The sequence below is a fragment of the Protopterus annectens genome, chromosome 6.part0 (assembly GCF_019279795.1).
Source record: "Protopterus annectens isolate FY-2018-M chromosome 6.part0, PAN1.0, whole genome shotgun sequence".
NCBI lineage: Eukaryota > Metazoa > Chordata > Ceratodontiformes > Protopteridae > Protopterus > Protopterus annectens.
The window spans coordinates 1,660,888,040-1,660,902,308 of NC_056737.1; the positions used below are offsets into that span (position 1 = coordinate 1,660,888,040).

General features: G+C 43.6%; 1 protein-coding gene across 3 annotated transcripts in view; it reads left to right on the forward strand.

Annotated features, from left to right (window-relative positions):
- Window positions 1–14,269, forward strand: part of DYNC2LI1 (dynein cytoplasmic 2 light intermediate chain 1) — a 1,063,586-nt gene that overhangs the window by 176,792 nt on the left and 872,525 nt on the right. The gene's annotated exons all lie outside the window — the stretch shown is intronic.

A 14,269-nucleotide genomic window follows, 5' to 3' on the forward strand; every position in this document is an offset into this window, starting at 1 on the left:
GGCTACAGGTTCCACTTTCACACCCTTCCAAAAATGAGAGGCATGCCAAACCTGCCACAAAATCAAAGGACAGAGGCACTAAAACAAATTTCAGCTCTCATGGACATGAAAGCAATTCAAGAGGTACCTGCAAAAGAACAAGGTCAAGGGTTTTATTCCAGACTATTCCTGGTACCAAGGAAAGACAAAGATTGGAGACCTATCTTAGACCTATCCATCCTAAACACATATCTACAGGTGCCAAAATTCAAGATGCTCACATTACAGCAGCTTCTTCCCATGCTGGGCAAGGAGTCTTGGCAGGTAACAGTGGATCTCAAGGAGGCATACCTGCATGTCCCTATCAGACAAGATTGCAGAAGATACCTCAGATTTCTTGCAGGTTCAACCAATTACCTATTCTCTGCATTGCCCTTTGGCTTATCTACTGCACACAGAGTGTTTACGAAATGCCTGGCATCAGTAATCGCCTTCTGCAGACTACAAGGGATACAAATCTACCCATATCTGGACAACTGCCTGATCCAAGCGGACAGCAAGGACATACTACTGCAGCACCTGGCGTTTGTAATAAAACTGTTGAACTACCTGGGATACACAGTCAACAAAAAGAAATCAAAACTAATACCCTCTCAGCAAATAATTTTCCTGGGTGCCAGCTTGGATACAACCACCCAGATGGCCTACCTCACGCCAGACAAGCAAGGGCAACTGTCTCAATACTTCAGAAAAATGGCAACTTACACCAGGCTAACTGCAAGGAAAGTCCTGCAGGCTCTGGGATTCATGGCATCTTGCATCCTACTAATCCCATGTGCAAAGCTGCATATGAGGAAACTTCAGTGGTACCTAAAAACTTATGGTCTCAACACAGCCACAGCTTGGAAGCAATTATACCACTCATTCCATGCCTTCAAAAGGAATTTATGTGGTGGGCTCAAGCTTGCCAAAGAAACACAGGTCTTCCTTTCTGTGTACCTCAAGCAACTCAAATCATCACAACAGACGCCTCAGACTACGCCTGGGGAGCACACATGACAGATCAGTGCATTCAGGGAAAATGGGCACGAAAAGAGAAGCTCCTTCACATCAACCAAAAGGAAATGCTAGCCGTGCAAAAGGCTATTATGACCTTCAAAAACCTACTGCACCCAGGCCAGCTATTGATAAGGACAGACAACACCACAGTGATGTGGTACATAAACAAACAGGGGGAAACTCATTCATACTCCCTGTGCAGGCAAGCCATGACCCTATGGAACACAGCACTGGAATTGAAAATTCAACTACAGGCACAATTCCTGCCAGGGAAGGAAAACACACTGGCAGACAACCTAAGCAGAAATATGACAGATCCACACGGATGGAAGTTGCATCCTCAAATTTTCACAAAGATAACTCGGACATGGGGACAGCCAGACATAGATCACTTTGCTACCCACAGAAATTGCCAGTTGAAAAAAATTTTGTTCAAGGACCTATCATCCACAGGCCTGGAAAGTGGACGCACTTTCCTTCAATTGGACAACATTGACCGTCTATGCCTTCCCGCCTCTTCCTCTGCTGCCCAAAGTTCTATTAAAAGCCAGAGCAGACAGGCCGAAAATGATTCTCATCACTTCAGACTGGCCAAGGCAACACTGGTATCCGCTCCTGAAGAGCCTGACACATTCCCCACCATGGATCCTACCTCTAGTCCCTCTTCTGTTGTCCCAGCACAACTACAAAACTCTTCACAGCCATCTCAAAAATCAAAATCTAGCTGCATGGAGAATTCCTTGATTTCCCAACAGTTTCTCCTCTCCAAGGAGGTGCAGGATGTCATCTTGGAGGCCAGAAGACCTTCTACTAGAAAGGCCTACTCCGTCAAATGGAAACGATTTTGTGCCTGGAATCAAAAGAAGGGACAGAATCCTTGGGTAATAAATATACCTCAAATTTTACAGTACCTAGCTGAGATGTTAAACAATGGACTTTCCTTCTCCTCCATCAAGATCCATGCTTCAGCCATTTCTGCACAATACAACACAGATCCTCCTTTATTCTCTCAACCTCTCTTAAGGCAGTTCCTCAGGGGGCAAAGAATATAAAACCCCCAAGGAAACTACCAGTCCCTGCTTGGGACCTCAACTCAGATTGGAAAAGCTGACCCTTCCTCCCTTCGAGCCAGCTTCTTCATCAGAGTTACAGTACTTGTCATGGAAAACAGCCTTTCTTCTGGCTATCACCTCAGCTCGCAGGGTTTCAGAGCTACAGGCCCTCATGGCTGTGCAACCATTCATCATTTTCCATCAGGACAGAGTTTCCTTATGAACCAACCCTACCTTTATGCCAAAGGTAGTATCCAGTGTAGCTTTGAATCAGACTATCCATTTACCTACCTTTTATCCTAATCCACAAAACAAAGGGGAAAGACTACTACATTCCTTGGACATTCACAGACAACTTCGTTATTATTTGTACAGGACAAAGCCATTCAGGAAATCTGAGCAACTCTTTGTGTCCTATGCTGCAGGTGCTCAAGGAAAGGCTATTTCCAAACAGACAATTTCAAAATGGATAGCCCACTGCATACACTTTTGTTACTCTTTTCATGGAAAAACTGTGCCTGCATGCATCAGATCCCACTCCACCAGAGCCACAGCTACCTCTGCAGCCTTCCTCAGGGGGGGTCCCTACCAAGGATATTTTGGAAGCAGCCACCTGGAGTTCAGTGCACACTTTCTCCAAGCACTATCACCTCCCACTATACTCTAAATCTAGAGCGGGCTTTGCCACAGCAGTCCTGCAGGGCATCCTAGCCCCTCCTAGTTCCACTTAGTGCCTACCACCCTTACTTAGCTTTGGGATTCTATCCATCTGTTATGACTGCAGCTGTATGCTTTTGCACCTACCATAAATGTAGATGTTCGAGTGCTCATACAGCTGTAGTCCAGGTTTCCCTCCCTCCAACCCCTCTTAGGACAGGCCTTATGACAAACCCTTTTCATATAACCTTTTGGGGTATTCTTTTATGGTGTATTTGCTTGCAACTACTGTTTTTGATTTATCAACATCGCATTTCTGCATAACATTGTTTGCCTTCCTTCTGGGGGCACCTGACATCTGGGGCAAGAAAAACTGAAGAAAATGGCGTCGGCTGCCTCTTTTATACCCCTGCCGCACTGACGTCAGGGAGGAAGCGACGACAACCGACGCCGGACCTAGACTTTGGAATTCGGCCGACCGAGGACCCGCCTGACGGCAGGATAACCCATCTGTTATGACTGCAGCTGTATGAGCACTCGAACATCTACATTTATGGTAGGTACAAAACTGTACTTTGTGGCCCCTCCTTTGTGGAGAAGAATAACTGTTGCTGTGCACCATTCTATGAGCATGTAGCCTGTGGAGAGGCTGAGTTTGAACAGCATGTTTAGGTGGGGGGGTTAGTTCATTCTGTAGTTCGTGCATGAAGCAGCCTGGCACACCATCTGGTCCCATTGACACTGTGTTTTTGGCTTTTGAAAGGGCTGTTTTCACCTGTGCGTCTGTGATTTTTGGGATACTACACTTTTCCGGTATTGTTGTGGACCTTTTTGGAGGTGAAAGGGGGGTGAAGTTTGCACTGAATCTATCTGCCCGGATGTTGGCAATATCAGTAGGTTCAGTATATTTTGTGCTATTTTGCACTAGTTCAGTGCATATCTACGAGTTGCCACTTAGATTCTTAACATAGCTAAAAAATGCTTTGTGGTTATCTTTTGAATCCTTGGCTATTTTTCTTTCGAAGTTGGCCTTGGAGGATTTCATGAGGGACCTTAGTTTCTTACTGATACTGATCGGGGATGTCTTTGCTTCTTGAGATTTGCTTTTTTTCTGAACTAGTTTCCTCCTTCTATTGTATAGCTTGTTTATGGCAGGGGTCCAGCAAACTGGTTTCCTTCTCTTAGAGGAGTGAGTGTTGGTTTTGCTAGGGATGGCACGATCCATGCATCCTTGCAGGTGCTCGTAGAGTGCATTTGTAAAGGTTTCTGCATCTTGGGCAGCATTATCCTTTAGCATGGGGGGTGTGAAACTTACCACCTCTGTCTTAAGTAAGGTGAAGTTTGCTTTAGAAAAGTTTTTTAGTGCGTTTTCTTTAGTTGGGGGTGGTGGTGGGGTGTGGACATCCAGAGTGATTAGTTTATGGTCTGATCTAACCAGTGACTGGCTGACCTTCAGTGTGGAACACCTGTTGCCCATGTTGGTGATGACCAGGTCCAATATGTTTTCACCTCTGGTAGAGGAGTTTACCAGCTGATCCAGGGCATTTGAGTTGATGAATTCCAGGAAGCGCTGGGCCTGGGAGTTTGTACTCGAGTAGTTTTCCCAGTGAATGGTAGGGTAATTGAAATTGCCCAATATCAGGGTGTTCGGTAGGACCTTAATGTTTTCCAGTTTCTCCAGAAAGGTGGAGTGGTGGTCCTGGGTCATGGAGGATGATCTGTAGTAGGCCACAATTTGCATTGCAGATTTGCCCAATGTTAGTTGCACATGGATGATCTCAGAGGTATGCTGCGCCACTAACCTGGAGGTGTAGGTATCCTTGATGAATATGGATACACCCCTCCTTTTGTGTTTCGGTCCATGTTCTGTGGCTGAAACGTGTGGTATGAGTTGTAGCCCAGTAGTGCTGGGGTGCTGTCTCGAGCCTTGAACCAGGTTTCAGTTACTGCACAGATGTCAACGTTCTCCATACTGAGGAGTGCTTTGAGCGCGTGCATTTTGAGATTTAAACTCTTGGCGTTGAGTAGCTAACCCTCAGTTTTTTGTTAATTGTGCTGTTTAAGGAGGTGGGTTTGTCTTTTGAGCCTTGCCTAAAAAAGGCACAATGGGGGCAGCAAGAGCCTTGGCCAGTATTCGAAAGCCTAGGGGTGACAGGTGCAAGCCGTCTCTTGCAAAGCAATGCGGCTTGTTGAGCATGTCGTCCCAGGCTAACAGACACTGGATCCCCTTTGAATGACACCAGAAGCTTAGCCAATTGTTGAAATTGAAAATTTTTTCTTTATACTGAGGTATCATTCTTGGTGAGGGCAGGATGCTACTCAGGGTTAGGGTCATATCAGCCTAGGCTACATGATCAGAGAGCTCTTCCATGTCTCTTTTCATGTAGTCCAGGGAGGTACGTCTCAGGTCATTCACACCAACATGAACAATGACAGAGTCATAATTGTACTTGTTCTGAAGTGACCTGAGTGCTTGTGTTATGTGGCGGATTCGGGCTCCTCAGGCAGCTAACAGTAACCTTCTTCTTGTCCAGCCTAGTGAGTGGGACGTCATTGTGCCTGACTGTAGAGTCACCTATTACTAGTGTGTTAGGTATGTTATTTCACATTAAAGGCTGTGATTGTGCGGCACACTGATTTTGTGTTTTATGTGTTGTCTGGTTTGTGACGGGAGGTGCAGGTTGTTTGGGTGTCTGCTTTGGAGGTCTCTGATGCTTTTGCATGTTTTTATTTAGAGCCTCCAAGTATGATTTTGTGTATTTATGTGTATTTTTTGCCTGTGCTGTTTTAGTAGGTCTGTGTGCGGCTGGAGGTGTGGTGCAAGTGTTAACCTTCTCCTCTTGACTGTCTGTTCCAGTCTTGGGTGGAGACAGCTTAGCTTCCAGTTTGGCTGTATAATTGCATCTCTCGCATATGTTAGTGTTTTGTGGTAGGAGGAGAGGGTTGTCTGTGTACATGAGGCAGTTTTAACATTGCCTCAGGATACCCAGATTCACCAGCTGGACTGGAGAGTACATCTGAAATTACCCTTTGGTCATGCCTGAAGAGTAGGGTGAGCTGCCTAGTCACTTGGTTGGTGAGGGGTGAATAAAGAGCCTTGCCCTGCTGGGCAATCAGTGTCAGGGTATATTAGTGCTTGCTATTAGATCTGAGCAAGTGCTGGGCTGTAAGATGCTTTTTGAGTGCTTAGGTTGAGAGTTAGACTAGTTTCAAGGGAAAAACTGAAGAGGAGGCTTCGTCAAGCCGGGAATAATTTAATCATAGCTAACTGGCGCTGCCCAGTGTGCAAAACCATGCAAACGCAGTTTTTATAGTAGGGAAATGAAAGCGATAGAAATTAGCCCAAAATGGCCAATAAACTACTAACTTTTTGGCTGGAACCACTCCTCCAGGGACAGATAGGTTGCTCAAAGCTTCCCTCTCTCACAGGTGAACAGAGAAACTTCCTTCTATCCAAGTAAGGTATGGGCAACTCAGAAACTAGTATCACAGCCCTGAATTCAGCACTAGCCTGAAAACTGGACTATACTAGCTTAGAAAGGCAGGAAACAAGGAATTGTTTTGTTTTTTTGAAAAGATAAGGCATAAACAATAACAAATACACTTAAAACAGCTTTAAACGACTACAAACGATCAGAAAAGGCTATCACACTTTAGTGTGTAGCCTACAACAGTTAAACAAATTATTTAAACAAAAACAACTTTTTAAAAGTGCAGGCAGTCAGATAAGTACAATATGTGAAATAAGCTTTTAAATCACAATAAACACTGAAAAATCTGCATTTAGGCAGAAAACAGTTAAGTACAGCAAGAAAGTACAGAAAACTGATACTTAATCACTCCAAAGTCTCTCTTCTAAGCTAGAAGGCTTGTATCAGTTTAAGGCTTTCTAGTGCTACCCAGTAGGTTAGTTACAGGAAAGATGGGAAACAAGCGCAGATGTGGTCTTTTAAACCAGAAAGTTGAAAGAGACGGACAAACTGTTCAAATGGTCAATAAACTACAATTTCTGGCCAAGAACCTCTCTTCTCATGGTAGACAGGCTACCTAGTGCTTACCACTCCTACTGATAAGCTAGAAGGCTTTCCTCCAACACTGAAAGGCTTGCGGGGCTCAGAAGCTTACCAACAGTCCTGGATACAGCAACTCTGTATCTGGACTAGGTTAGTTACAGGAAAGGTGGGAAACAAGTGCAAATGTGGCTTTTAAACCAGAACGTTGAAAGAAATGGAAAAAAAACTGCCCAAACGGCCAATAGCTACAATTTCTGGGCCAGGAACCACTCCTCTTGTGGTAGATAGGCTACCTAATGCTTACCACTCCCAATGATAAGCTAGAAGGCTTCCCTCCATCACAGAAAGGCTAGGGGGGCTCAGAAGCTTACAAAGAGTCCTGGATACAGCAAATCTGTACCTGGACTAGACTAGTTACAGGAAAGGCGGGGAACAAGTACAAGTGCAGGCTTTTAAGCCAGCAAGTTGAAAGAGATGGAAAACTGCCCAAACGGCCAAATAAACTACAATTTCTGGCCCAAAACTCACTCTTCCCATAGAGGCTAGACTACCTAGTGCTTACCACTCCCACTGATAAGCTAGAAGGCTTCCCTCCAACACAGAAAGGCTTTGGGGGCTCAGAAGCTTACTAACAATACTGGATACAGCAAATCTGTAACCGGACTAGGCTAGTTATAGGAAATGTGGGAAACAGGCACAAGTGTGGCTTACAAACCAGAAGGTTGAAAGAGATGGAAAAAAAACTGCTCAAACATCCAATAGTTACAATTTCTGGTCCAGGGACCACTCCTCTTGTGGTAGATAGGCTGCCAGATGCTTACCACTCCCACTGATAAGCTAGAAGGCTTCCCTCTAACACGGGAAGGCTTGGGGGGGCTCAGAAGCTTACAAAGAGACATGGATACAGCAAATCTGTACCTGGACTAGACTAGTGACAGGAAAGGCAGGAAACAAGCGCAAACACAGGCTTTTAAATCAGAAGGTTGAAAGAGATGGGAAAGCTTCTGGGCCAGAAACCACTCCTCCTGTGGTAGATAGGTTACCTAGTGCTTACCACTCCCACTGATAAGCTAGAAGGCTTCTCTCCAACACAGAAGGGCTTGGGTGGCTCAGAAGCTTACCAACAGACCTGGATACAGCAAGTCTTATCTGGACTTGACTAGTTATAGGAAAGGCAGGAAACAAGCTTAGAATTTTTTTTTTTTCGTTAGAAAAAAGAAATTTAGATGCTATAGCCACCACAGCTTTCTTCCAGGATGTTGGTGTCTCCTCTGTTTTTAAAAATACTATTAAACAAAACCTTCCAGATCTTTATAATTTTCTTCCCTCCTAACATGCACCCGTATACCATTTATTCCTGGAGACTTTCCTGCAGATTTGTTGTACATCACTGTTTTTGTATCATTTCCTCTTATCTTAACCTTTAATTGTTGAGCTTCATTTACCTGTAACATTGGCATGCTTAAATCTTCTATCAATATTTCCATTTATGTTTTTTATGTGTTTCCACATTTCTCTGCTTTATACAAAGTTTATTAAAATTTCTGAAATTGCTCTGTTACATCTGCAGAATATGTGTTTTTTCCTTATTATAGGCTCCCTAATTTTGGCAGCAACCCTTTCTATCTTCTGTAGCCTAGGTCATTCTGCTAAAAAGTTTCTGTGCTCTGGAGTTATGAAAAAAAAAAAAAAAAGCAGTTGTGTAACAGCAGTCTTTCTAAACTCATTCATATTAACTGGGTACTACCTTATTTTCTCTTTAGCATTTTGCAGTTACACCTGTTCCCTGAGATTCTCCTTATTTTGCAGTATTTTAACCTTGTCAGTTCTTCAAAATAATTCTTATTAATTCTTAACCAAATTTCTTTTTCTTTTGTTTCTACCCAATTTGTACACTCTTTTTTGTTTTGTTTTATCCCAATCACTATCACTTCTGGAGTACTTTTTATCTTCCCTAATAACACCCAGATAATTTCCATTACCCGTTCCTTAAAATTTTCTGTTTTTAAAGGTAGGTGGCGAAGCACCAGCGTCTCATCTTTACTTCATTACCCAGTATTTTTATTTTAGTAATAATTGATGTATGATCTGATATAGTTATTGAATGCGTATCAAAGTTCTCAATTAAATTCACATGTTCCTGTGAAACGTAATTGCCAAATTTAGCCCAGTTACTGTACCTTGGGGAGTAATATGTAAATTGCCTCTGAGTTCCTACTATTGAATTCACTTCTTTCATACAAAATATTTTCATAAATTTCTTCAAAAATCTACCTTTGTTTGTTATATTTTCTTTTTTCTGCTTGTCAGATATATCATCATTGTTGCAAATCAAATTCTAGTCCCTAGCTATAAGTAATATTCCCTGCTGAAAACTGATTATTTCTCCCAAAATTCTTTAAGCTCCATAATGGCAGTTTCGGGTAGAATATAAATATATGGCAGCATAATCCTCCTCCTTGCCAGTAGTCCCTTACTATTACAAATCTGAAATTATTATCTTTCCCCCTCTTCGTAACACTACTGGAGCTCCTCTAGCAGTTAATAATAGTACTCCTTATTTTGTTTTGTCCCTGATATTCTGCAGAATATCCATCATGAAATCCTTACTTTATCAAATTCACATGCTCAGTTCTTTACAAATGTGTTTCCTGTAACACTGCCTTTTCACACTCTGCATTTCTTAATAGAATTAACTATTCTTTCCTTTTTGTCAGTACCTGTGAGACCACTCACATTCCATGATAATACGGAAAATGATGCTATTATGGTAAGAAGGCATTACTCCCACTTATTGTATATGGCAGCTTTCTTAATGTTTATTTCCAACTTTTGTAATACATGCACCCGTTAATGTTCCACAGGTTATTCCTTTATACATTTTCTTCTTTTCATCAACACTGGAACCTATGTCATATTTTACAAGACTTTTTATTTTAATAAAAAGCCTCAAAAAGCAAAAAGAAGCACACCCTGCAGAATACCCCCAACACATACAACTATGAAGATCTTCAAATAATGAAGTTTAACCCCCCCTAATAGGAATATTTGTGCCAAATAAACAACTGGCAGCATAGGCACTAATTAACCTGAAATTGAGGTCAGCCTTGCTAAGACACGTTATTTTCTGTGCTTCTACTTTCACTAAATGGTGTCTGTTCTTTTTTCATCTTTATCCCCACCCCCTCCCAGATGTGAAAACAACTTGCATGCTTTCAGAAGTTATTAAGTTTTAAGGACTGAAAAAAAAAACAGTGCTCTGTCTTTTATTGTCCTCTTATCAGCTAGTCTCCATGGAGACATAAGAGAAAAAAGAAAAATGTAGTCCTCTGCTGCAGCCTGAAAGACAAGCTGAAACATTTATTGCGAAAACTTCATTATATTCATTGTTCTTATATTTACTTTTTTCTCCATAAAATTTGATCTGATGTTGTTAATCTTCTTTCCATTCATCACTGATGGTTTTGGTTCTGAGCCCTCGGAACCGAGTTGGCCTAATACCAAGCTCATGCCAGCAAAACACTCTCAAGCCAAGTTTCCACCCACAATGCCCTTCTCCCACTTACAGGAGACCCCATTATAGGGTGCCCTGTCTTCCGAGTCCCCACAGAAGCCCCCTCTGAGGAGCCCCCATGTAAGCGATCATGCAAGAGGAAGCATGTAGACTCCCCTGAAGAGTCTCTGACAGAGGATATGGATTTCGATGATGGTGAAAGGTCCCCACTGTCACCCCCTGAGGATCTCTCCTTTGGGGAGATCCTTGAAATGTTGAAATAAAGGGGTGATTGGAAGCCCGCTAACCCTTCTTCCGAGGAGTCCATGTTTCTGCAGGCTTTCCATGCCTGACCATCTACCTCTTGGGTGACCCCACCTGCAGACAAGCTGGTACAACTTGTGGTGCAGTGCACTTGGAAAAACCCTGATTCTGTTGAGTCAATCCCTCGGAGACCTGACAAGATACTCCCCCCCGAGGAGAACCCACATTAGTCAAGACGTTTACCAGTCGATGCTATGGTGGTGGCTGCAGCCATGAAAAAGGATCTAGCTGAAGACACTCATACTGTTCATCCACCCAGCAGAGAGTCCCAGGCTGTGGACAGATTTGTGAAGCAAGTTTTTGCTTCAGCGACTTTTGCCATATGGTGTGAATTACTTGACACATTTTATGAGACTCCAAAGAGACTTGGTTTCCAAACTCTCTGGAACACTTGCAGGACAGGTGTCTGATGAGGTAAGGGACAAAGTTGCCTCACAGCTTGCAACCCTGGATTCGATCTCCAATTCATCCGTGAGGGTGCTCACACATGCAACCGAAGGGGCAGCTGGAGTGGCGGGTTCAGGCATAGTTATGAGATACCATGCCTGTATGCACCTCTGTGGCTTCGTGGACCCTTTCAAGTCTTCCTTCCTGAATGCTCCTATTGAAGGATCTTCCCTTTTTGGCCCCTAGTTGACAGACACTCTAGCCAGGTGTGAGCAGGATGATAAGACCCTGTCTGCCATAGGTCTGCATTTTTCCAATCCTCAATGTTCCTTTTCCAGGAACCAGAGGAGCAGAAAGATGCGGTACAAAAAATCTCAGGGTCCTTTCCATGCCACATGTGATGACAATACCCCTAGTGGCAGTGGGGGGTAGCAATTTTGGAAGATGCCATTACTGAGGCAGAGGGGGTCCACATAATCAGGGACCCAGGGATTCTTTCTCTGGGCAGCCTTACCAGTGCTCCTGAAGAGCGGCCCAATTGCTTTCCTCTGGAAGCAGTCCGGGGACATTTCTCTATGCAGCAAGCTGCCTGGCATTCAATAACTTCCGACCGTTGGGTGCAGAAGATCATAATCAGAGGCTACACCATTCCCCTTATCACTTATCCAAAACTTCCGACCAAACTTCCCGACGTTCCCCTCAGTCAAAGGGAAGAAGCAGCTGCAGAAATAAACAAGCTGTATCAAAAAAAGAGTCATCCAGTTAGTTCCACCAGACCAATGCAGATCCGGGTTCTACTCAAGATTCTTTTTGTTGCCAAAAAAGACAGGGGACTGGAGACCAATTCTGGAGCTCAGCAATTTGAATAAGTCTGTTGCCCAAATGAAATTCCAGATGGTCACGGTGCAGTCCGTTCTCCCTTTTCTAAGGGAATGCGATTGGAGGTGCTTGATAGATCTCCGGGACGTGTATTACCACATCAAAATGGACAAATGGTTCAGGAGTCTGTTTTGCTTCCAGCTAGGAGTCATTCACTACCAGTATCGTGCCCTGCCATTCGGACTCTCTGCAGCCCCAATAGTGTTCACAAAGTGCATGGCAGTGGTTACAGCTCACTTGAGACTGCAAGGATTCTGGGTGTTTCTGTATTTGGATGATTGGCTCCTTGCTGCCCCACCAAGCATTGTCTGGTAACAGCCCTGCAATACACTCTTTCCCTGGTGAGACTTTTGGGGATAATGATAAACTGGGAGAAATCCAACCTTGCTCCAGCTCAGAACATAGAATTAATTGGAGCAGTCTTCGGCACCCATTCTTGTCTGGTGTCACTCCCAACACACAGACTTCAGAGACTGAGACTCCAGCTCTAGGTGATACTCTGTCAAAACAAAGTCTCAGTGAGGGAGGCCCTTCAGGTTTTAGGATCCATGGCAGCTTCCATACCAATAGTGCCTCTAGCGAAACTGCATATGCGAATACTTCAATGGCTTCTTGTATCTCAGTGGTCTCCGAATTACCACCCTCTATGCTTTCAAATTCAGATAACCATTCATTGCAAACAGGACCTTCTTTGGTGGATGAGGCCAGACACAGACCTTTGGAGCCATCCATTCCACCCCCCCAATACAAAGTCATTGTGACCACTGATGCTTCCCTGATGGGGGAGGGCATTTCCAGGGGAAAGACAGTCCAAGGTGCATGTTTCACTTTGGAGGCCAACCTGCATATCAGTGTTCTAGAACTGAGGGTGGTGCTCTTGGCGTTGCAAGCATTCCAATCTGTTCTCCCTTCTGGAACGATTGCAGTTCAGTCAGAAAACATGTCAGTAGTCTGGTATATCAACAAGCAAGGAGGAACCAAATCCTATCCCCCTGTGTCGGGAGGTCATGAGAATTTGGCAGTGGGGCAATAGCTTTCAACCACTTTCTGATAGCAATGCATATCCCTGGGAATTCCAACGTGATTGCGGACAAGTTGAGCAGATGTAGTCTCCTGCCTCACGAGTGGTCCTTCAATCCCGATGTAGAGGCAGAAATTTTCAGCCATCGGGGCCAGCCTTGCTGCAACCTATTCACCCCCCCATCAAACAACAAATGCAGCAGCTATTTTGCCCTATTCCCCCCCAACAGAATTCCCTAAGGGATGCTCTGATTCACGATTGGCCCACGGGACTGCTGTATGCATATCCCCCTTCCCTTCTTCTATTTTCCACCTTTTCTTATTGGAGTTGATGTACTCCTTCAGTGTTTCTTTTATTTTAATCACTCTTAATACATTTAACTTTTTTTTCCTCTAGATTATTAGAAGCCATGTCTTGCACCAAAGCTGAAGCCAGCTTGAACTGCTTTTTGCTGAGTAGCTACATGATTCTTCCCAATCAGTGTTTTTTTCTTAACATTTATTAGTTTATTTTCTTTCAGGCTCTCTTAGTTTCTTCTTCGCAAATACCAAGTGTATGTACTAGCTAATAAGTGAATTTTAGTCAAGTTGAAACTATTAGTGGCTGCTGTTTCTCAATTTCTGTTTTCACACTGAGAGAGCTGAAGTTAAGCTGCTGATCAGTGTGCAGCCATATTGGATCTCCCGTGGGAGAACCATTGTTTTTGACCTTGGGTGAAGGGCAGAAAATGTACCCCTGCTTAGCCAGAATGTTGTGCCTGCACCTGCTGTTGCTGCCATTGATAATCCTGTCCTCCCCCAACCTTTCTGTCAAAATGAAACTGAAAACTAAACATTTATTCTCTCCTGCACCAGTGTCACTGGACAGGAATAGTTTATCAGGTCTGGCTCAAGATAGTTTCTGGTAACAGAAAAAGTGATTCCTCTTTTCCTGAACAGCATCAAGATTTTGAATTTGTAAATGAATGTGATTGGACAGATGCAGGGTTTTCTCCTCTGATTTCTGATTCAAATTCAGAGGAGAGCATCATGTCTGCATCTCTCTGTGAGGGATTCTCTTTCTCTGAGAGTATTTTCAGAATGTGCCATTGTTATTCAGTGGTAGAACACAGAGGTTTCTCTGTCCTTCAGAAAATGCTAAGTTGTTACAGCTTTAGCACTAGTGTATCTATTTGTTTTGGCCTGTCATTTTCCAGGCAGTTAGTCTGCTGCACCATAAAAAGCAGATAGAATGTAAAACGTTCCACAGTCTTTCAAGTTTCTATGCACTCATCCCAGACCCAACCCACAGCTATGGCTTTAGTTAACCCAGCTGCTGCCAAACATTTTGCTAATTCTAATCCTTCATCTTCAGACAAGGATGGAAAAGGTATTGGTAAGCTTGTGGGGGAATGTATGCTTCTGCA